Source organism: Balaenoptera physalus, assembly GCF_965194825.1.
Source record: "Balaenoptera physalus genome assembly, chromosome: 5".
NCBI lineage: Eukaryota > Metazoa > Chordata > Mammalia > Artiodactyla > Balaenopteridae > Balaenoptera > Balaenoptera physalus.
Window position 1 is genome coordinate 81,489,257 of NC_138884.1, and position 24,204 is coordinate 81,513,460.

General features: G+C 35.5%; 1 protein-coding gene and 1 long non-coding RNA gene across 3 annotated transcripts in view; both read right to left on the reverse strand.

The window, feature by feature from the left end:
• LOC309661997 (uncharacterized protein) overlaps window positions 1–24,204 on the reverse strand; it is a 515,569-nt gene that overhangs the window by 27,545 nt on the left and 463,820 nt on the right. The window lies entirely within an intron of this gene.
• Window positions 657–24,204, reverse strand: part of LOC309662015 — a 181,728-nt gene continuing 158,180 nt past the window's right edge. Inside the window, exon 2 of the long non-coding RNA XR_014264426.1 lies at window positions 657–1,268. This is a non-coding gene — a long non-coding RNA (uncharacterized lncRNA). The remainder of the gene's footprint in view (window positions 1,269–24,204) is intronic.

The following is a 24,204-nucleotide window of genomic DNA, read 5'->3' on the forward strand; positions in this document are numbered from 1 at the left end:
GACTTACCTATAGACAAAGATACAAATTATATCCAACTTATCCTCAGAAACCATAAAAACAAGAAGAAAGTGGAGTGAAATATTTAGTGTTGAGAGAAAAAAACAAAACAAAACACCAACCTAGAATTCTGCACCCTGCAAAATTATCCTTCAAAAGTAAAAGAGAAATCTGAGCTTCCTCCAACAAACAAAAATTGAGGGAATTTGTTGTCAGCAGACCTGCCCTGCAAAAAGTGTTAAAAGAAGTTCTTTAGATAAAAGAAATAAAATATAGGTCAGAAACTCAGATCTATATAAAGAAAGCTAGAACATCAAAGAATAAATAAGTGAAGGTAAAATTAAAACTTTTATTTTTCTTATAATTAACCTAAAAGATAACAGTTTGTTCAAAATAAAAATAGCAAGAATGTATACAGATACATTGCATATATATACATATATGCTATATATATGTGTGTGTGTATATATATATATGCATGCTTATGGCTTATATATGCTTATATATAAGTAAAATGGATTACATCAATAAGACAAGGGATGGGGGAAAGGAATTAGGATAATTTGGTTATTATAAGGTACCATTACCTGGGAAGTAGTATAATGTTATTTGAAAGTGGACTTCAGTTAGTTGTTAATGTATATTGCAAACTCTAGTGAATTCACTTAAAAAGGAATAAAAAGTATAACTGATATAAGAAAGGAGAGAAAATGAAATCATATAAAATGTTCAATTAAAACCACAAAAGGCTGAAAAAGAGTGGAAGACAAAAAAAAAACAAAAAAACAAACCCCACAGGACCGAAAGTACAAGGGCAAAAAATAGAAAACAGCAACAAATATGGTGGATATTAACCCAACTATATAAATAATTACTTTGAATGCCAGTGGTCTAAAGCACCAATTAAAAGGCAGACCATTATCAGAGTGGGCCAGAAAACATCACCTAACTATATATTATCTATCGAGGACACAGGGAGGGGGAAGGGTAAGCTGGGACGAAGTGAGAGAGTGGCATTGACATATATACACTGCCAAATGTCAAATAGATAGCTACTGGGAAGCAGCCACATAGCACAGGGAGATCAGCTCAGTGCTTTGTGACCACCTAGAGGGGTGGAATAGGGAGGGTGGGAGGGAGACGTAAGAGGGAGGAGATGTGGGAATATATGTATATGTATAGCTGATTCACTTTGTTATAAAGCAGAAACTAACACACCATTGTAAAGCAATTATACTCCAATAAAGATGTTTATAAAAAAAGAAGCCCACTTAAAATATAAAGAAATATATAAGTTAAAAGTAAATGTATAAAAATATATCATACTAGCACTAAAAAAAGAAAGCAGGAGCTGTATTAATTTTAGACATAGTAGACTTCAAAGCAAGGAAGGTTATGAGGGATAAAGAAGGACATTACATAATGGTAAGTGGTCAGTTCTGCAAGAAGACATAATTTTTTTTTTAAGTATAGTTGATTTACAATATTGGGTTAGTTTCAGGTGTACAGCATATTGATGTCAAAGTGTGTTCTGCCTATGTTTTCTTCTAAGAGTTTTCTGGTATCATGTCTTACATTTAGGAATTAAGTCATTTCTAGTTTAGGGAGATCAGCTCGATGCTTTGTGACAACCTAGAGGAGTGGGATAGGGAGGGTGGGAGGGAGGCTCAAGAGGGAGGGGATATGGGGATATATGTATACATATAGCTGATTCACTTTGTTTTACAGCAGAAACTAACACAGCAATGTAAAGCAATTATACTCCAATAAAGATATTTAAATCAATCAATCATTTCAAGTTTATTTTTGTATATGGCATGAGAGAATGTTCTAATTTCTTCAGTTTACATGTAGCTGTCCAACTTTCCCAACACCACTTGTTGAAGAGACTGTCTTTTCTTCATTGTATATTTTTGCCTCCTTTGTCATGGTTGACTGTAGGTGCATGGGTTTATTTCCTGGCCCGGTATTCTGTTCAGTTGATCTATATGCCTGTTTTGTGCCAGTACCATACTGTTTTGATTACTGAAGCTTTGTAGTATAGTCTGAAATCTGGGAGGATTTATACCTCCAGCTTTGTTCTTTTTTCTCAGGATTGCTTTAGCAATTCTGGGTCTTTTGTGGTCCCATATAAATTTTAGGATTATTTGCTCTAGTTCTGTGAAAAACGTCACAGGTATTTTGATAGGGATTGCATTAAATCTGTAGATTGCTTTGGGTAGTATGGCCATTTTAACAATTTTAATTCTTCCAATCTAAGAGCACAGGATATCTTTCCATCTCTTTGAATCATTTTCAGTTTCCCTTACCAGTGTTTTATGGTTTTAAGCGTGTAGGTCTTTCATCTCCTTAGTCAAAATTTTTCTTATGTATTTTATTTTTTGATGCAATTTTAAATGGGTTTTTTTTTTAACCTTCTCTTTTTGGTATTTCATTATTAGTGTAAAGAAATGCAGATTTCTGTATATTAATCTTGTATCCTGCTACCTTGCTGAATTCATTTATTAGTTCTAATAGTTTTTTGTGTGGAGACTTTAGTGTTCTCTATATAGAATATCATGTCATCTGCAGATAGTGACAGTTTTGTCTCTTCCCTTCCAATTTGGATAACTTTTCTTTCTTGACTGATTGTTGTGGCTAGAACTTCCAGTACTATGTTGAATAGCAGTGGTGAGAGTGAGCATCCTTGTCTTGTTCCTGAATTTAGGGAGAAGCTTCTCAGCTTTTCATCATTGAGTATTATGTTGGCTGTGGGTTTATCATAAATGGCCTTCATTATGTTGAGATATGTTTCCTCTATACCCACTTTGGTGAAACTTTTCATCATAAATGGATGTTGAATTTTGTCAAATGCTTTTTCTGTCTATTGAGATGATTATGTGGTTTTTGTTTTTCCTTTTGTTAATGTGGTATATCACATAGATTGATTTGCGTATATGGAACCATACTTGTGACCCTGGAGTGAATCCAACTTGATCATGGTGTTTTATCCTTTTTATGTGTTGTTGGATTTAGTTTGCTACCATTTTGTTGAGGATTTTTGCATCTCTATTAATCAAAGATATTGGCCTGTAATTTTTTTTATAGTGTCTTTGTCTGGTTTTGATATCAGGGAGATGGTATCCTAATAGAAGGATTTTGGGAGTGATTCCTCTTCTTCAATCTTTTGGAATAGTTTGAGAGGGATAGATATAAAGTTCTTTGTACTTTGTATAAAGTTCTTCTGTGTGGTAGAATTCCCCAGTGAAGCTGTCTAGTCCTGGACTTTTGTTTGCAGGGAGTTTTTTTATTATTATTATAGGTTCTATTTAACTTCTAGTGGTTGGTCTGTTTAAATTATCTGTTTCTTCTAGACTTAGTCTTGGCAGCTCTGTGTTTCTAGAAACTTGTCCATTTCAAGAAGACATAACAATCCTTAACATGTATGTGCCTAACAACAGAGCATCAAACTATATGAGGCAAAACTGATAGAACTGTTAAGCTAACTATGAAAAAAAGAGAGGACACACATTGCTAGAAAAGGAAATAAAGCATACAGATTGGGAAGGAAGACAAGCTGTTTTTGTTAACAGATGACATGATCATCTGTGCAGAAAATTTGAAAGAATCAAAATATAAGCTCCTGGATCTAATTAGCTATTATAGTAAGTTTATAAGATAAAATGTTAATATGCCAAATTTGTTTGCTTTCCTATAACCAACATTGAACAAGTGGGATTTGAACTTTAAATCACAGTATCATTTATATTAGCACCCCAAAAATGAAATACTCAGATATGAGTCTAACAAAATATGTAGAAGATCTATATAAGAAAAATTACAAAACAATGATGAACAAAGTCAAAGAACTAAATAAACTGAAAGATATTTTATACTCGTGGATAGGAAGACAATATTGTCAAGATGTCAGTTCTTTCCCAGTTGATCTATAGATTCAGTGCAATCCCAATCAAAATGCCAAAAAGCTATTTTATGGATATTGGCAAACATATTCTAAAGTTCATATGGAGAGGAAAAAAACCCAGAATACACAACACAATATTGAAGGAGAGGATAAAAGTTGGAGGACTGAAGCTACCTTACTTCAAGACTGTCTATAAATATATAGTAATCAAGATAGTGTGGTATTGGCAAAAAGTAGACAAAGAGATCAATGAACCAGAATAGAGAGCCCAGAAATAGACCTCATAAATGTAGTCAACTGATCTTTGACAAAGGAGTAAAGGCAACACAATGGAGCAAAGATATTCTCTTCAATAAATGGTGCTGAAACAACTGGACATCTGCATTCAAAAAAAAAATGAATCTAGACATAGAATTTACACGCTTCACAAAAATTTAACTCAAAATTGACCACAGACCTAAATATAAAACACAAAACTATAAAACTCCTAGACAATAGTAAAGGAGAAAGTCTAGATGAACCTGGGTATGGTGATGCCTATCTAGATACACACCAAAGACACAATCTATTAAAGAGGTAATCGATTAGCTGGACTACATTAAAATTTAAAATTTCTGCTCTGTGGAAGACAGTGTCAAGAGAGTGACAAGATAAGGCACATACTGGGAGAAAATACTTGTTAAATACATCATAAAGGACTGTTATCCAAAATATACAGTGAATTATTAAATGCAACAGTAAGAAAACAAACACCCTGATTAAAAAATGGACCAAAAGCTTAACAGACATCTCACCAAAAGAGATAGATATACAGATGACAAACATGTAAAATGATTATTTGCATCATAAATCATCAGTGAAATGCAAATTAAAACAATAATGAGATACCACTATACAACTATTAGAACAGCCAAAATTCAGAACACTGAGAACACCGAATGCTGGCAAAGGATGTGGAGCAATAGGAACTCTTAGGTATCATTGGTAGAATGCAAAATGGTCCAGTCACTTTGGAAGACAGTTTGGTGGTTTCTTATATACTCCTCCCATACAGCCTAACAATTGTGCTCCTTGGTGAATACCCATAGGATTTGAAAATTTATGTCTACACATAAACCTGTACCCAGATATGTATCCATACACATCTTTATCCATAATTGCCAAAACTTGGAAGAGACCAAGATATCCATTAGGTTAAAGGATAAGAAAACTACTGTAATCCAGAAAATAAAATATTATTCAGTGGTGAAAAGAAATGAGCTATCAAATGATGAAAAGAAATAAGGGAACTTTAAATGCATATTACTAATGAAAGAAGCCAATCTGAAAAGGTTACATACTACATGACTCCAAGTAAGTAACATTCTGAAAAGGCAGAGCTATGGAGACAAGTTCAGTGGTTGTCAGGGACAGGAAGAGAGGAGAGATGGAGGAGAGATGAATAGACAGAGCGCCAAGGATTTTTAAGGCAGTGAAAATACTCCATATGATATTATATTGATATGTCATTTTACATTTGTCCAGACCGATAGAATGTACAACACAAAAAGTGAATCGTAATGTAAACTACAGACTTTTGCTGATAACGATGTGCCAATGTAGGTTCATCCTTCATAAAAAATGTGCCACTCTCGTGACTGATGTTAATAATGGGGGAGGTTATGTATGTATGGGATCAGGGGGTATACAGGAAACCTTTGTACCTTCCTCTTAATTTTGTTGTAAACTTAAAACTTCTCTAAAAAATAAAGTCTTTTAAAAATTCTAAATATTCTATTAAACAATAGGAAAAAGTGGACTATGCCAAAGAAGTAGGATTGAATTCTTAATTGTACTGTTAAATCTGGTAAATAATCCAGATCAGCTCTTCCTGAATTTCTATCCCTGACTCTCTTATGATGCTAATCTTGTTTCTCCCTTAGTATGCTACTTATATTAGTTTTGATGATACCTTCACTAGTAATGACTCCATTACTGTGTCGAGCCTCACATCTGCCTTTTTGATCAACTGCTTTCCTATTAACACAGCCTTTTCTTGTTGGGTACTGAGAAACTTTTAATTCCTTGTTAATTCTCCAAGGAAGCTATGAATGTTGGAAATGAAAAAGAAATGCAAGCAAATCAGAGGAAAGAAACTATTTCATAGGATAAATTAAAACTAACCAACTTGTCAATCTTGACTGAACAAGCCAACAAACATACTTCTCTGTGGAATACTTCCCATTTTATTCATTTTCAGGAAGACTATCCTTCTACAGTGTTTCTATGTTAGGGTTACAGTTTTGACTGATTTATAACCATTCCTCCAGAGATTATCAGTCACATGAAACAGAGTAATCAAAACCCTTAGTTACTTATAGATTGTAAAAGTTAATAGAGAACATACATAAATGATCCATGCAGAAGAAAGAAAAATACTTAAAATAATCAGAAACACCTCATCCAATTGATAGTTCTTCTAAACAAAATATAGGCACTAATAAAATAATATATGCAAAATTCTTCTGACCTGAAGGCTGTAAACTGCTAGTTCATCCACACTCTGGTCATTATTTCTTTCAGTTAAAATTACTTTTCTGGAGTAATGCTACTGTATATCTTTATTGTGGGCCAATGTCTTCAAGCCTACAATGATACTGACATGTTGGAAATTTTCTGTTATTTTGGAATAGGAACATAGTCTTTTTTATCTTGGTTCTCTTAGGAGAAGAATTAACTCTTCCAAAGAAATATATATATTCACTCCAGGGTTATTTCCTTTACCACATTTTCAGAGTTCCTTTCTAGTAAGAGTAATTACAGGTATAAAATTATCTTCTTGGGCTTTTCCATTTGTGTCATATCTGCTTACATCTGTTTTATAAACACATGTATACAAAATTGGAAAGAAAAACTATATGCACAGAAAGAATATCATATAGATTGAATTGGCAAAATGAAAAACAAAATATTAACTTGATTCAAATATGTATCAAATCAGAAATATAGCATGGTATTCTGGAAAAAAACACATTTATCCATGCCAAAAATAGCACTACAGTTTACATTCTTCCCCATCCCCCAACACAGTTTCCCAGTGTACCATTAATAAATACTTTGAAATTTCTTGTGAGTATAGTGAAGAGATTTTATATGTATTTTATTTATATTTGTAATTTTAAAATCTAATGCAAAGAAATCTTGCAAAACTATTTGATCTTGTATTGTCTATAATTAGATATATGTATTTTTTAATTACATTTATCATGTGAACTTTATTTTGATTATCTTTATCTGTACATTTTGGAAAGATGTTGTGCTAAAATTAGGTTACTGTGACATTTAGGATTTTTGTTTGCTTGTGTGTTTCTTCTCCAAAAGCCATATGCTAGATGATTTCATTTTATTGGTAACATGTGGCCCATAAAGAAATTTTATGACCTTTTTACCAGTAAATTTTCCCAGCTAGACTAAGAAACCCATTGCATATTGAGAAAGTATTCTCTTTCTTAGCTGAATAATAGAAAAAGTAGAAAAGTAGATGTTGAATCAGTTTAATTTTATTAGCAATGGCAAACCAATTTCTAAATTAGCAGAACACATTCCTCAGTGGTGCTGAAGACAGGATTAATGCCCATATTGTAAATTATTGATAATATTTCTGGCATTATAATATGAAATATGAGGTATAATTTAATCCATAGGAAAGATGAAACTTACAGTACTATTCAAAGTATAAAAAGCAGCAGGTCTACTTAACTACATTTATATTTTTTAAACTTGCTGGCATGTGTTACTACACCCTGCATTCAGAGGATTTAGAAATTAGTCTCCACCTTAAAAATCAGTATATGGTGCCTATAAATATAGTTACTAAAATATAGAAACTAAATAGTTTCCTGTGGCTCCTGTAATAAATTGTCACAAACCAGGTGACTTACAACAACAGAAATGTATTCTCCTGCAGTTCTTGGGGCAGACAGATGAAATCAGAGTGTCAGTAGGGCTGAACTCTCTAGGATGGCTCTAGTGGGGAATTCTTCAATTCTACCAGCTTCTAGTGGCTACAGGCATTCCTTAGCTTGTGGCTATGTGACTTCAATCTCTGCTTTTGTCTTCACATGTCCTCTTCCTCTGTGTTATTTATCTTCTTTTTCTGTCTCTTATAAGGACATTTGTCATTGGATTTAGGGCCCACCAGATAAACCAGAATGATCTCACCTCAAGATCCTTAATTTAATTATATCTTCAGGTCCCTTTTTGCCAATAGGGTCATATTCATAGGTTCTGGAAGTTAGGACATAGACATCTCTTTGAGGGGGGCTATAATTCAACCCACTACACTACCTACACATGCATATACCTCGTTCCTGAGTAAGGCCTCAAGCAAAGTTATATGCATCTGAAATCTAGATTAGACATATGAATTTCAAAAATATAACTGTATTTACCTTAAGTTATCAATATTCAGATAAAGAATTAGTTTCCTATCATCCTCCTCAGAAAATAAGTATTTTAATAGCATTGAGTAGTCAGATATGTAGACATGACTGGAGGAAATAGGAATAGAGAGAGGAAACATCATCCGTAATATGCATGACAATGCACTTATATTATGTACAACATGGGAATTATGTTTTCTGGGGCAGATTGGAAAAGACAGAAAGATATCTACCAGGATAAAGGTGAAAAATACATTCAGTTACTTGAACTCAGAATTTCCATTCAGAAAGTTTCAAATGTTTGGCAGAGGGTGTTATAAAATAACACCTGGAGGTTCCAGAAAAATATGTCAGTTTAACATGTGATAGATGGCAGGAAAATTCCTATATTTTTGTCTACAATTTTTCTCTCCCTCCCTTCCCTGTAAGATTATCTAACCCTTCCCATTGCCATGTGACTTGCCTTGCCTCCTGGGGGAAAAGAACCCATGCCTGCCTCACTGAGTTTTGACTTGCCCACGTGACGTCTTGAGTAGTGGATTGTGAGCAGATAGATGTACAACATGTCCAGTGGAAGCTTAAGATGCAGCATGAACTTTAACACGCAGCCATGAAAAGAGCATGGACTACATATGGGCCACTCCTTCTTGCAGGATCCTGCAGCAGAAATACAGCCTTTAGCTGAGCCATAGTCTACCTTCAGCTAAGAAATTAAAATTTGTAAATATAAGTCACTGAGATTTGGGGACCATATGTTAGTACAGCAAAATTAACTAAAACAGACATTAGTAAAATGGCAATATAACATATACACATTGTTGTTCCCAAACGCATGCTGTTAAACACAACCCTATACAACTGTTTAAAAAATTCTTGTTTAAGGTCAAGATTGCTCCTAAAAACTAGAAAAGCGAGAGTCTAAGAAAGGAAGACAGGGGATCCCATTTGTTAGTAGTGGAGAAAAATGGCAGTTGTTAACAAAAGGGCTTAAAAAGATGTTGCCTGTTATTTTTTATAATATGCTTCAAATATCCCTGGATTTCTCTCACATGAAAAAATAAAATTATATATTTATCAGCTCACAAAGCATGGGATACCCATGACAAGTTATCAGTCTATTTTTTCCAAATAAAATGTTGCACTTGCCATTCTGTGTTTAAAGGACATCCAAAATATTTCCTTCTTTCTTTACTTCACCTGACATTAGCAACTCCTGTTGTCTAGGGAAGACAATTTTGCCTAAGTAACCCTTAACTACAGCCACAATTCTTACAACTTGACTCAATAAGAATTCCCTTCTGCAATTACTTTTAACATTTCAGAACCTAGTATGTTATAAACAATAATTGCTCACAATTTTATAAACATTCATTTCTATAACAGTCCTAAAAAGTCTTTCAGGAGAAAATATTTATCCACATTCTTTACTTGAAGAAACACATGCAGAGAATTAGGCAGCTTCCTTTACATGTACATTTAATGGCAGAATCTGTACTGGAACCCCTTTCTTCAAACTCCTTAGTCTAAATGACTTCACCAAAAGATGATATTTCAGAGCAACTCAATCTTTTTTTTTCTCCCTCACACTGACTCCTTAACTCTCCTGCATGTAAAAATAATTTCATAAATATTGATTTCTATCTCCATAGATTACTGTAAAACTTACTCATCTAGAAGCTCAGGTTAGCCTAAACTGAAAATGAATGAGTAAAGACTGATTGCAATGACATTTTATGTCTTAAAGTCAATAGAAAAGAAGAGGGAAGAACAGGAGTTGGAAATAATTTTAATACCATGAAACTTTTAGATAATTATCTTGTGTTTTATACCTTCAAAATTCAACTTAAAAGGAAATGCATTCATGTATATAATATCTAGTTCCCATCAGCCTAATCAGTATCTCAGTGCGGATGCATGCATGCAAATTGGAGAACATCTTTAGTATATGTGCTTTGATTCATGCTTTTGGGAAATGTTCCACAGGACTACAGACTGGTATATTGTAGGCCTATTTAGTTTCAATCTAAAAGGCCCCTTGATTCAAAAGATTGCTGACAATTTGGGACCATAGGTTTTCTCATCAATGTTGAGAGAAGAGTTTTCTGAAGGAGTCTGAAAATAATATTTTGTTAAATTGGAAATTGGCCCTGTTAGAAGAGGAAACAACTGGGTTCTCTAATGGTTGGTCTAATTATTTTAAGCCACCTTTCCTAATCCTACATCTACTGCCTTGACATTTTTTTGGAAACACATTCCTTTTTATAGTTAGTAGAAAATAAATACATGTCTTTAGGCCCAGTGAAATATAAACAACTATGGATATTTATTTTTAAGTTAGAGTATTATAGGAGAGCATCTTGTTGTTTAGCTCTAAATTTTTTAATACTCTTATGCCTTATATTAGTCAAAGTATTGATTTTGGCAGTAAATACAGTGATGATGGAAGTAAAATAAAACCTAGAATGTGGAAATAATTTTAACAGAGGGAAATGCATTCTGTAAGAGAGTAATGATAATTCTGTATAAATTTCTTTGGTAAAGTGTTTTCATGTGTGACATTTAGGATGGTCTAATTTGCATTACGGTATACTTATAATCATGTTTCACTTAGGAAATTCAGTTATGTGTGCTGTGCAAAAAATTAATCAGTGGTGGGGGGAGTAGGGAGAGAGAGAGAGAGAGACAGGAAGGAACATATGCCTAAGAGTAAGTGTGATAAAGGAGGCATGACTTCAATTCATATCTATTATAATGTGAGCATCTCATTATGTTGATTGCTTACTGTTAAACCAAAACCTTGGACTATTTCATCTGGTGCTTAACCAAAGAAACAGCTATCCAAGCTTCCCTGGTGGTGCAGTGGTTAAGAATCTGCCTGCCAGTGCAGGGGACACGGGTTCGAGCTCTGGTCCAGGAAGATCCCACATGCCACAAAGCAACTAATCCCGTGTGCCACACCTACTGAGCCCGCGTGCTACAACTACTGAAGCCCACACGCCTAGAGCCCCATGCTTCGCAACAAGAGAAGCCACTGCAATGAGAAGCCCGCACACTGCAACAAAGAATAGCCCCCACGCAGTAACGAAGAGAAAGCCCACACGCAGTAACAAAGACCCAATGCAGCCAAAAATAAAATAAAATTATTAAAAAAGAAAAACAGCTATCCATACCAATAGTAAAGGTAAAATTGACTGTGTTAGCTTTAACGAGGACCACTATGTCTATCTTCAAATGTTTTCTTCAAAAGGAAATTTTAAGGGGATTTTTGACCATTTGCAAAGTTTACTTTTTCTGGTCTCTTTAGAACCCAGTCCATGCACGTTCCTTCCCTCCATGGGTTTAGGTCTAAATTCTCAACTGTATCTTTGCAAACTGAACATCAGTTGTATATTTCAGTGCTTACCAGGTATTCTCCTCTTGGCAACACCCAAGGAAAGATTAATTTATAGCAAAATAATAACATTTAAAAATTATTTGAGTTAAATTTAGTATTAGAAAACATGGTAATTTTTTTTTTAATTTATTTATTTATTTTTGGCTGTGTTGGGTCTTCGTTTCTATGCGAGGGCTCTCTCTAGTTGCGGCGAGCGGGGGACGCTCTTCATCACGGTGCGCGGGCCTCTCACCCTCGTGGCCTCTCCCGTTGCGGAGCACAAGCTCCAGACGCACAGGCTTAGCAGTTGTGGCCCACGGGCCCAGCCGCTCCGCAGCATGCGGGATCCTCCCAGACCAGGGCTCGAACCCATGTCCCGTGCATCGGCAGGCAGACTCTCAACCACTGCGCCACCAGGGAAGCCCTAATTTTTTTTAATTAAATTAAAAAACATTTCTGCTTGCTGTCTCCTGTGTCCATGATGTAGCTAAAACTTCTTGACTAAGCATAATTTATTTTTAATAAAAATTCCAGTTACAAAATAATGCCAAGTGTGTTTTGGCATTTGTTTTTCAGTATTTTCTATAACTGTTAGCATATACAGCAATACAAACACAAATTAGGAACTGTTTTTTTATATCTATATAAAATATTTTGCAGAATAAATTAGACATAATATTTGCTACAAACTGAATGATTATGCCCCCCAAAAAACTACTATGCTGAAACCTAATCCCCAGTCTAATGGTATTTGGAGGTGGGGCCTTTGGGAGGTGATTAGGTCATAAGGGCAGAGCACTCATGAATGGGATTAGTGCTCTTATAAATGAGACTCCAGAGCGCTCTCTCTCCTCTTTAGTCTTATGAGGGTATATCGAGAAGATGGTCAGTTATGAACCCGGAATCAGGTTCTCAACCGGCAGACCCCAAATCTGCTGGTGCCTTGATCTTAGACTCCCCAGCCCCCAGAATTGTGAGAAATAAACATATGTTGTTTATAAGCCACCCAATCTATGGTATTTTTGTTATAGCACTCTGAACAGACTAAGGCAATATCTCAATAAAATTCTGAAACATATTAAAGTATATCTTACCTATTTAAAAATGCACATAATAAAATTTCATCAGTAATCTTCAGTTCTCATGAGTTTTACAACCTGTCGCCAAACCAGACTGCAGAGGTAGCAGGTTTGGAATGGTAAAGTATGGGGAACTCACTTTTGGACACAGTAAGATTTGTTTTCTACTACAAGTGAAGAAGTGAGTAGTTATCTATAAAAGTCTATTCAAGCATATAAGAAATTCAGAGACTTGTTCAAAATATTGGTATAAATTTGAGTCAAACATATTTGTAAGCATTAAAGACTAGATTAGATCACATAGATTAATAGGCATAGAAAACAGAAGCTAACCAAGGATTGAGCTCTAGAGCATTTCCAAATTTTGAAGTCAAAGAGATGAGGAGAAGCCAGCAACAATAACTCAAAAGCAGAAGCCTGAAAAATAGAATGAAAAGCAAGTGAAGATGGTGGCTTGGAAGCCAAGTGAAGAAACTGTTTTAAGAAGCAGAGAATAACCAACTGTATCAAATTCCCCTGACAGATTGACTAAGATGAATATTGAGAATTCGTTGTATTTATTGTATATTTCCATATGTTTATATGTGTAAACATTTATATAAGGCTACATACAGCTACACATTGTTTAATGGTAACATCAAGCCATTGCCACTTGTCAGGCGGTGTTCTAAATGCTATACATATATTAACTAATTTAATTTTCTAGCAATCGTGTGAGGTAAATATTCATCTTATTCTCATTTTATAGATGAATAAACTCTCACACACACACGCACACACACAATAAGTAAGTTGTAAGTTGCCCAGGGTCACACATATGGTAAGTGGTACAGCTAAGATTCAAACCAGGCAGCCTGTACAAACTTTCACAAGGACAGTTCTATTCCAGTTTTGTTGTCTTTTTAAAACTTCATATATGGGTGTTTCTGACCCTGACACTCAAAGGGACAAGCATGGATTTGGTACTTAAAGGATTTAAGCAAGGATGCATGATGTGATTAAATTTCTACTTTTAAATGTGTGGCAAATGCAAAGTGGAGAATGATTTAATGCGATAACACCTATAGCCAGGAATTACAATTAGAAAGCTCCCCTAGCAATCCAGGCAAGGAATGTGATGGAAGTAGTAATTGGTGATGGAAAAAAGTGAACAAATTTTGGGGCTACTTAAGGATAGAAATCACATACTTCATGATTCATAGCTCAAAGAAGGAGTCGATAATAATCTCCAGATATTTCATTGGAATGACTAAGTTGATGATGATGCTATTTATTGGCATAGAGAAAGCTGCAGGAGTGAGTTTAATGGAAAAAGCATAAGGAAAATTAATTTTATTCTAATCTGATCAGTTTGAGACACCAATAGAACTTTAAAATGGAGATTTCAATAGGCAGTGTTATAGTGGATCTAAAGATCAGATGATTGGTTTGGGTTGGAGGTACTTCTTTTAATCTCACTAAAAGATCACTTCAGGGAAATCTTTCCTTACCATATTTCCACATTTTCCAGGTACCCTTTTTAAATGTTCTTGTGTCATTTGCCCAAGGGTAAAGAAACCATACAGGTTATTTAAACAGAATTTAATATGGGAATTCCCTGGCCGTCCAGTGGTTAGGACTTGGCGCTTTCACTGCTGTGGCCCAGGTTCAATCCCTGGTCAGGAAACTAAGATCCCACAAGCCGTGCAGCTTGGCCAACAACAAAAAAAAAAGATTTTAATATGACAAATTGTTATACAGTTACTGATGAACTGAAAAGTTTAACAGGAACAATGAAGTAATACAGAGATAGTGATTTCAAGAAGCAGCTACCACTTCAGGGCTGTACAAAGAAAGAGAAGAAGTTAGATTAGGCTTATCAGAATCTAAAATTTATGTCTCTTATGAAGGGGAGCCGCCTGGTGGGTACTTCAGAAGCTTAAGGGATTGTCTCCATAGGTGATGTCCCAGATGTCTGAGGAAATCTCACTGCCCTGATGCATTTGTGTGTGCTTGGTAGAAGCAGTTAAAGGAACTCCAGAATTTTGTATTTGAGGAATGCAGAATCCCCTTCCAGTTCCCCTCCTTGACATCCACACTGGAAAAATCTTTTATTTCCCTTCCTGCCCTGTCAAAGATATCCCATGCAACAATTAACTGGAATTTCTGACCCCATGCAGACAGGTGTAGTCAATGGAGGAGGAGAGTGATATCCTAGGAGAAAGTGAATGGAAGGGAAAATCAGATGTTCAAAAGATTCAGACTTTGATGGTCTGATTAGAGATTCAGTGGGTAAAGTTTTAAAAAATAACTTTTAAAAATTGTATTCTGGTCTCCATGAATGTTCATGATTAATCCAATAGTAATTTTTATATCAGTGAACCATTCCTCCCTGTCTTTCTAGATACTGCAGGGCATAATTATGAGATTAAGCTAATTTCAATTTATTCTCTATCCAAATCACGTTCTCTTTTCTTGTTACTACACAAATGTCCTGTTAAGAATTCTGGCTTTATCTGAACTTGGATCTGGGTTGCTAGGGCAAGTGTTATGAGACCTCCCTGGGTCTCAGTATGAATCAAGGGTGAATCAGGGAGCCATGGAATTAATAACCTACCGTTTAATTTAAGAAGATATAATTTTAATGTTCTTGAAGAAAATTCTCTTCTTGAGTAAGCAAGATTAAAAATGAGTTGTTTTAGAAACCATACTAAATGTTGGTATCTTTATGATATGTCCTGTACTGCTTATAAAAACTATTATTGAGAATGAATTTTGTACCAGGCATTGTGCTAATCCCTAGAAATATAAAGATAAATAAACAATTGAGTTCTTCCCCTCAGGAACTCACTGTCCAATGAAGGACACAGAAATATGTAATGTTAAATGCTTTCCAAAAATAATTGTAGTTGAATAATAGGATTTTAGGGAGAGGATGGTTATTTCAGATAGAAAGCTTATACGAATCCTCAATTTTTCCCAGTAGTTTTCCTCTGTCCTAAAGTTCTGTTCACCTACAAACCTGCCCAGCAAACACCAGAGGGAGCTAATTCAGTCACTCATCCTGAAAATGTATAACTAGCATGTTGCTGGGAGTTTCCAGCCTTCCACTACTTCTAGGTGGTGGAGGAAACAACATATCTTATGGCTTGGGATCTAGCACCGTGAGTAGCAATAAAAGGTGCCAGATGATACAACCTGCAAGAATAGGAAGTTAAGTTTTCCATGCGATGAACTCTATCTAATAGAAAACAAGAGATGGGGGTGGAGGATTTCATTTTCTTCCTTCCTCACCACATGGACTTCTGCAAAGAATGGCTGCTCCATGTAGCCTCTGCTAAAAAGTCTTACACACTGAATAAACAGACCAGCTAAATGTTCTGTTGGGCCTTTACCTGGGTCATAATGAAGCAGTAGCCATCATGGACATAAAATTTCCAGTAGCTTCATATAAAGTTTCAGCACATTAACTCTTGTCTTCAGCTATGTCTTCTAGAAGATGTGAGTTACAGTAATTGGGATTGGTTTAGTTCTATAAAGCATACCCTCGAGATGGAATTTTGTATTTAGATTGTCCATTTGTCTGAAAGAAAGAGGTCAGTAGGAAGGATTCTGATAACTCCTGTTGTGTAGTAATACTGCACTTAATTTTTTGCCTGTGGAAAAGTGGGATGAATAGAAGGAGGAAGGCAAGGCATTCATAAATAAATTAGCAAGCGAGAGTGATATTTAAATTGACATGGAGATTTAGGATTATGGAATAATCTATCTGCTTCTGACAAAACTAGAGATTTAGGAAAAGAAAAATAATAAACTCAGAAAAGTCAGTTGCCCACTCAAAGCACCCTTTAAAAGCCAGAGAGTGGGCAATCTGTATATCTTCTTTGGAGAAATGTCTATTTAGGTCTTCTGCCCGTTTTTGGATTGAGTTGTTTGTTTTTTTGATATTGAGCTGCATGAGCTGCTTGTAAATTTTGGAGACTAATCCTTTGTCAGTTGCTGCATTTGCAAATATTTTCTCCCATTCTGAGGGTTGTCTTTTCATCTTGTTTATGGTTTCCTTTGCTGTGCAAAAGCTTTTAAGTTTCATTAGGTCCCATTTGTTTATTTTTGTTTTTATTTCCATTTCTCTAGGAGGTGGGTCAAAAAGGATCTTGCTGTGATTTCTGTCATAGAGTGTTCTGCCTATGTTTACCTCTAAGAGTTTTCTAGTGTCTGGACTTACATTTAGGTCTTTAATCCATTTTGAGTTTATTTTTCTGTATGGTGTTAGGGAGTGTTCTAATTTCATTCTTTTACATGTAGCTGTCCAGTTTTCCCAGCACCACTTATTGAAGAGGCTGTCATTTCTCCATTGTATATTCTTGCCTCCTTTATCAAAAATAAGGTGACCATATGTGCGTGGGTTTATCTCTGGGCTTTCTATCCTGTTCCATTGATCTATATTTCTGTTTTTGTGCCAGTACCATACTGTCTTGATTACTGTAGCTTTGTAGTATTGTCTGAAGTCAGGTAGCCTGATTCCTCCAGCTCCATTTTTCTTTCTCAAGGTTGCTTTGGCTATTCGGGGTCTTTTGTGTTTCCATACAAATTGTGAAATGTTTTGTTCTAGTTCTTTGAAAAATTCCATTGGTAGTTTGATAGTAGATTGCTTCGGGTAGTATAGTCATTTTCACAATGTTGATTCTTCCAATCCAAGAACGTGGTATATCTCCCCATCTATTTGTATGATCTTTAATTTCTTTCATCAGTGTCTTATAGTTTTCTGCATACAGGTCTTTTGTCTCCTTAGGTAGGTTTATTCCTAGGTATTTTATTCTTTTTGTTCCAATGGTAAATGGGAGTGTTTTCTTAATTTCACTTTCAGATAGTTCATCATTAGTGTATAGGAATGCAAGAGATTTCTGTGCATTAATTTTGTATCCTGCTACTTTACCAAATTCATTGATTAGCTCTAGTAGTTTTCTGGTAGCATCTTTAGGATTCACTATGTATAGTATCATGTCATCTGCAAACAGTGACAGCTTTACTTCTTCTTTCTTGTATCAATGAGAATCATGGAATCCTGGGTGACAGTAGTTAACCCGCAGTAGAAGGGTAGACATAATCACCAAAAGGATCACAAAGTCAAAATGACAATCAGAAAAGCTAGATCCTTAGGAATCTATGACAATGGCTAATAGATCATGGTATTCTTAGCAAAGTTTTTAGGGATCCAAGTATCTGGGGTATGCTGGCATATCCACTTTGATATAGACAAAATGTTTCATTTGTACTGTCTACCACTAAGAGGGAGGCAAAGTATCTTTGGAACCACTTCAGACTTTGAAAGCACTATATATTATAACTTGGACTATGGCTCCAAACATGTATTAGACAACCAAGAAGGCTGGAAAATCTGACTAAGGCTCAGAGAAAGTAAACTATGTCAAACTGTCAGTGTAAAGTTCCCTGACTTATGTGTCATATGATCTAGCACTTGCAAGGGTGCCGGAGGTACCAATGATAAGAATATTGGGAAATGCTAATAAGAGTCCTAGAGTTCCAGAGAGGGCTATGCAGTCTCTGGCCAGAAAAAATATTCTCCTGTTCATAAAAGAACTCCTGTTTTGCTATTGTTTTCTGACTGAGCCTCAGCTTCTGGCCATGGGACACCAAGAGACTGTGTGACCTGAGGCATATCAATACTCTGAGTGAAAAGATAGTTGCAACAGCAAACCATTATGGAAGTTACAACACCAAACCATTATGTGGTGGAAATTATCTACTGAGGAGTGGGCTTGTGTAAGTTTGGAATATACAAGCAAATCATATCTTAAGGGTGGTCTAGACTGCTGGCCTACTACTTACTACATTACTCCATTTCCCTCACCCCAATCTGCCAACAGTGACATCAGTACTGAACATTTAATAAGGCTACATTCCTTGGATGAACAAACTACCACCTGACTGCAGGATGATAATCTCTAAATCCCAAAGGAGCGGGGTGGTAAGGAGAGAACAAAAGAGGACTATTGATACAATTTATCCTTATAGAACTTTATAAAATCTCCAGATAAAAGTTTTCCTTTCTTATTTCCAGTGTCTTTATAGTTATCACCATCCTAGGCCTTACTAAAAAGGCCTTATCCATCCATAAGATGCCACATACATTCCCTCAATCCAAAGGATTCATATTACAGCAAAAATATGTGACAGTGGTCTCATGACCCAGAAACAGTTGACCTGTTTGAATAATGGAATGATCTGTTGAAGACACAGTCAAGGTACCAAAAGTGGGAAAAAATGTTGAGTCAGGGCACTGGCCTTCAGATTGCAGTATAATCATTGAACCAATTATGGATTCACAATACTGTGTTTTCTATTGCTAGCATACATTGACTGGGAACCAATAATTATGATTAGGAATGACCTCTCTCATGGTTATACCATGCCACACACCAGTGCACTATTTACCCTCTTAGGAAAATTGTGCTTCCCTTTGCTGCAACTCTGAGCTCTTGATAAAGGTTCCTGGTTCCTAGGAAGATAAGACTTCCTCCAGAAGACATAATAAAAGTTTTACCAAGCTTGAAGTTGTGACTACTATCTGGTCACTTTTTAGCAACCCATGTTATAGAACAACATATGAAGAAAGGACATATACCACTAGTTTGAATATTAGATCCTGATTACAAAAGGAAGTAGAATTTTTCCTACTCAATGAAGCCAAGGATAAATATGTCTAGAACTGAGCTGACTCATTGGTGCTTCTCTTTGTATTTCTATGTTTACTAAGGACCACCAAGAAGCAGCAACAACAACCACAATACAAGGAGGTCAGCACAAGCAAGACTTCTAAAACTTAGGAATGAAGATCTGGGTTATGCAAGCCAGATCATCAAAAATATTAGCAGAAGATGAGGAGAATTTAGAATGGGTAGAGAAGAAGGAAGAGGATGAATATTAATTACGGTTTCAAGACCAGATAGAGCAGCAGAGAGTCTATCTTGTTTCACTAACTCTCTTAGTAGAATCTTCCCAGAGATTATAACTGGTCTCTAACTTGAAGAATGGTATACTTCCCCTGTGAGAGAGGAGTGAGAACATCTTTATTCTTATTAAAAAACATGGAGGCTCAATATTTTTAAATGGAATCTGTATTTAATGGGAGGGCATGAGTGATTTGAGTGGTACAAGAAATAGACTATATTCAATAAATCTTATGCACCTTTTTAGTTTTCTTAACTGCCTCATTCCTTCTGAATACATCATTCCTAGACTATGCAGCCACATCCATGGCATAATCACTTGTTCTAGGACAGCAGAGTATAGCCAACCAGCTATACTCTGTGTTTTGTTTCTATGTCTTCTTGTGATTTTCAAACTTGGATGACATGCCATAACAAAGGTTGTGGTATATGAAATCCTAGACAGTCACTTAAGTGGCCATATGATGCAAATTGGATGTGAGGAGAATTTAATTTTCTATGGAGTAAAGTTTAACCAAAGGGAAATAGAAGAAAAGGAGGAGTTTGGCAGAGAATCCTCCTTCTTTCCTCTTTTCCATGGACTACTCCAAAAGACAGTTGCTCCTGGTTGTCTTTTCCGAAAAGTTCTGTATGCCAAGCAAATGCTCCTTTCTGTGATCTGCTGTTGTCATTGCAGCTTATTGGGAAGCATTAGCCTAGGAAGTAACACAATTTTTTACATTGCCTCTTAACTTTCCTTTCCTCCACTCTCTTTTTACTTGCTGTTCTGTTTTGCACCTTCCAAATGAAGTATGAACACTTTAATCCTTGTCTCAGTTTTTTAGGGGACCAAGACTAATAGTCTATTGCTGGATTTTTATTGAAACATCAAATATTAATTTTTATACATACATACATATATTATATATATTACAGCAATTCTGAGCATGAACTTTAAAGGCAGCCACTTGAATTAAATCTCAGTTACCTATCAGCAGTATGTCCCTGGACATCTCATCTAATGTTTTGTGATCCTCAGTTTTCTAATCTGTAAAGAGTGATAAAACTTACAGAGAGAGAAGGTAGTAAATAAGTAAAAATGTATATAAACTACTTTTTGGATAGCTATGTGTAGTGAACCCAACATTTTTCTGTTAAATATCTCCCTACTCTCCATTCAAATTCATGATTAAACAAGAATCTTCAACTTTGTAATACATCACACAGACTCTATACACCACTGATTTGTCTTACAGTTGTGCATATAAACCAGACTAGGTTAATCACAGTTTTTTCTTGGGCATTTTTGAACGAAAAAGAAGAAAGAATTCTGCCCTAGGAGCTGAAGATGTAAGCAGTAAAAGCCAGAAGTTGTCATTGACTATGTTTCCTGACATATGAGAAAACACATTCCATGGAAAGAGAATTTGACATGAATAAAGGAATAGAGGTGAGAGACCGAAACAGACTTCTGATAACTGCTAAATCCCAGATCCCAGTCATTGATGAGGTTCCCCTTTACCTTTGCCTTTAAGAAAGCCTGGATCTTCAGGCCCAATTTAATTTTTTGAGCCCATAAATTTCCAGTTTTTTAAAACTAATCTTAGTTGCATTTCTGTCAATCACAGCTTAGAAAAAAATTATGTAAGCACTTAACACAATGCTTATCACATATAAAGTTCTCAGTAAATGGTTATACACATATTTTTAGAATAGTTAATTCATTCAAAAGAGCAAAAGATAAAATTTTTAAGACTTTTTGGGCATTTATGAAATTCCTGTGTAACTCCTTACTATAGAAACACTGGTCTTTTAACTATAGCACGGAAGAATAATTTGGGAGAATAATCTCCTGAAGGGAAGAAAGAGCTGACAGTGGAGTAAAATAATGAGAAAGATGGGCATTGACTTAGATGAGATCTATTTTCAACTTTTCTCCTATCCAAGTTGAAAGTGGCAACAGCAGAAATAAAAACTAAAGAGAATTCCCAAGCCCATCATTTCATATGTCAGTTTCTAGTTTCAAAGAAGCATTCAGCTTGAAGTCTGGGAGCCATGTTTTTACACAAAGCATACTTCCAGGGTTAAATGCATATAGGATGTGTCCACATAGAACGAGCAATCTGCCATGTCTTTGGTGATATTAAGGATTATTACCCTTAGTAAAATGAATGTCTGTGCATATATAAGGACAGGAAAGAAAGAAGAGAGACCAGGGGTAGTTGGGAAATTCCTATATCACATGGACAGATTCAACAGTACTTACTGAATTTCCTTTGTACATTTACACTGTACTAGAAGATAACTAGGGATTTTTTAAAAAGACATTTTTAAAATACAGTAAATTGCAGTAAATACCACAACACTTAAATTTACCAAGTAACCTCCCATAAGCAAGAGAATGTAGTGGCAGTAAATAGTTAGCTCATAAAGCCATAACTGTAAACTCTGGTTGATGGCACTTATTTTTTCAGTACATGAAGGAAAATGTATTCTTTACTTCAGATCGGAGAACATTATTCTTTTAACCACATTCTTCCAGCACAGCCACTCACAAAGAATGAATAAGAGAGAGTTATTTGGAGATGACTACAGAAATCCAAGTAGGTTTACTTGCTAAAGTACATTCCTCAAAATAGAGGGAAGTTTTGCTAATTTTACATTCAGATGGAAGGAACTAAGAAGCAAATCAAAACTCCCAAATATAAGAAAATAATGCAGTGTTGAAGGAAGTATTCCAAGAAGATGGAGCAACAAGGAACAGTTTTCCAGAGGCTTCCATATCTTCTTGTATTTCTTGTGAGAATACCCAATCCCTAAGACAATTTCCATCAGTTCTAAGCACCTCATCCGTACCCACTTCCATTACTCCTCTCCCTACTAAGCCCTGCCTCTTGTATCCTTGGAACTCTGAATTTGTGATCAGCCTTAATCTCCCTGGATACTTCGCTTCAACTGGCTAGACTGACTAGAAACATCTCAAAATGAAACTATTCCCCTCACACCATACACAGAACTGTGCCAGGAGATGAACTGTATATAGACCTTCATCTTTTACCACCCAAACATTGCCATCCCATCCATTTTCTGTCTTAAAAAACACCAGTTCTGCTGGAAATCATGACATCAATGTATATCGCAATTACAGTCACGCTTCTGTGAGCGCCTCTTTAGTTATTCTTTCTCATGAACAGAAGGCTGAGCATGGCATCACAGTTGTCTTTCCTTTATCAGAGTCACATCTATCTACATATTTACACATGTTGTCTTTGTTGTTAGACATGACACATCTAATGTCCTCTCAGATCCTTTGCATCTTCACCTCAATCCTCCCTTCCTTCCACCTCACCCTCAGGGCACCACAGCCCATAATGCTCTACGTGAGTGTGTCTCAGTTTATCTCTCCATTTTCTCTGCAACTCTGTCTCTTGCTTCATATGCTTAAGAGTCATTGTTCTCCCTTCTGTTCCCCAAACAGGAGTATTTTTATTCAGTTTGAAGGCTGACGCTGACTATTGGATTGTAACCAAATGAAAGGTTTTAAATAGCATCATGTTTTACAGATACCTTAAATTTTCCACTATAGGTAAAGTTTATTATTATGATTTACCGTGATCAAAGATAGAACACAGAAGTGAAACCTTCAGTAGTATATTCACCCTGGGCAAAAATCCTGGTCGAGCAATTGGTTTTGCCTTTTTCATCATTTTCATTTGTTCTAACACTAATGGAAACACCACACTCTTCCCAGGCCTACAGATCATATTTGTTAGATCCTTTATTTCTAAATTTCGCTCAGAGGAGTTAGGTTATCTCTGCTAATGCAACCCAAGTCTAGCCTTCCACAAACAATTAAGTTCCCACACTTCTAGGCCTGCCAACATCTTATTTTTGGCTTCGATTCCTGACCCTTTCAACTTAACACTGCCTCTCTGTCCAGCCCAAGTTAAGACCTGCCGAGACGTTGAACTCTCTCAACCCCTCAGTTTCTGGGGTCAAGCTTTTGACTTTAATATGTGGATATTCAAATTAGTTGTTTATTTAACTCTACAAATTAAGTGGAGATCCCCTCTTTCTTTTAGAGCTTAAGATAACCTAATAACTCTTCCATCAGATGGAGATCTGCTCTCCTTTATCAACTTTAGCAGCTCACTTGTGTTTATAATTGTATGTATATGTGTGTCTGGTTGTTTCTCTATTTTTGGAGATATTTTCCATTACAGTAATTGTCCATGATCTTAATTCTTATATTATCTTAATTCTTAAATTACACTTTATTTCTTGTTTCTTCTTATCATAAGTATGTTTTACTCATAAAGATCTTTGAAGATACCAAAAAACTACCCAAATTTGACTATACTTGTAACACAAATTATATTTTTTCATCAAATTTCAAGCTTATTTTGTGTGTTTGATATTTTATAGCAGTATAAGTATTATTCCAAATTGCATTCTCCATTTTCATTACTTGGAAATTGCCGTGTGTGTCTCTTAATCTTT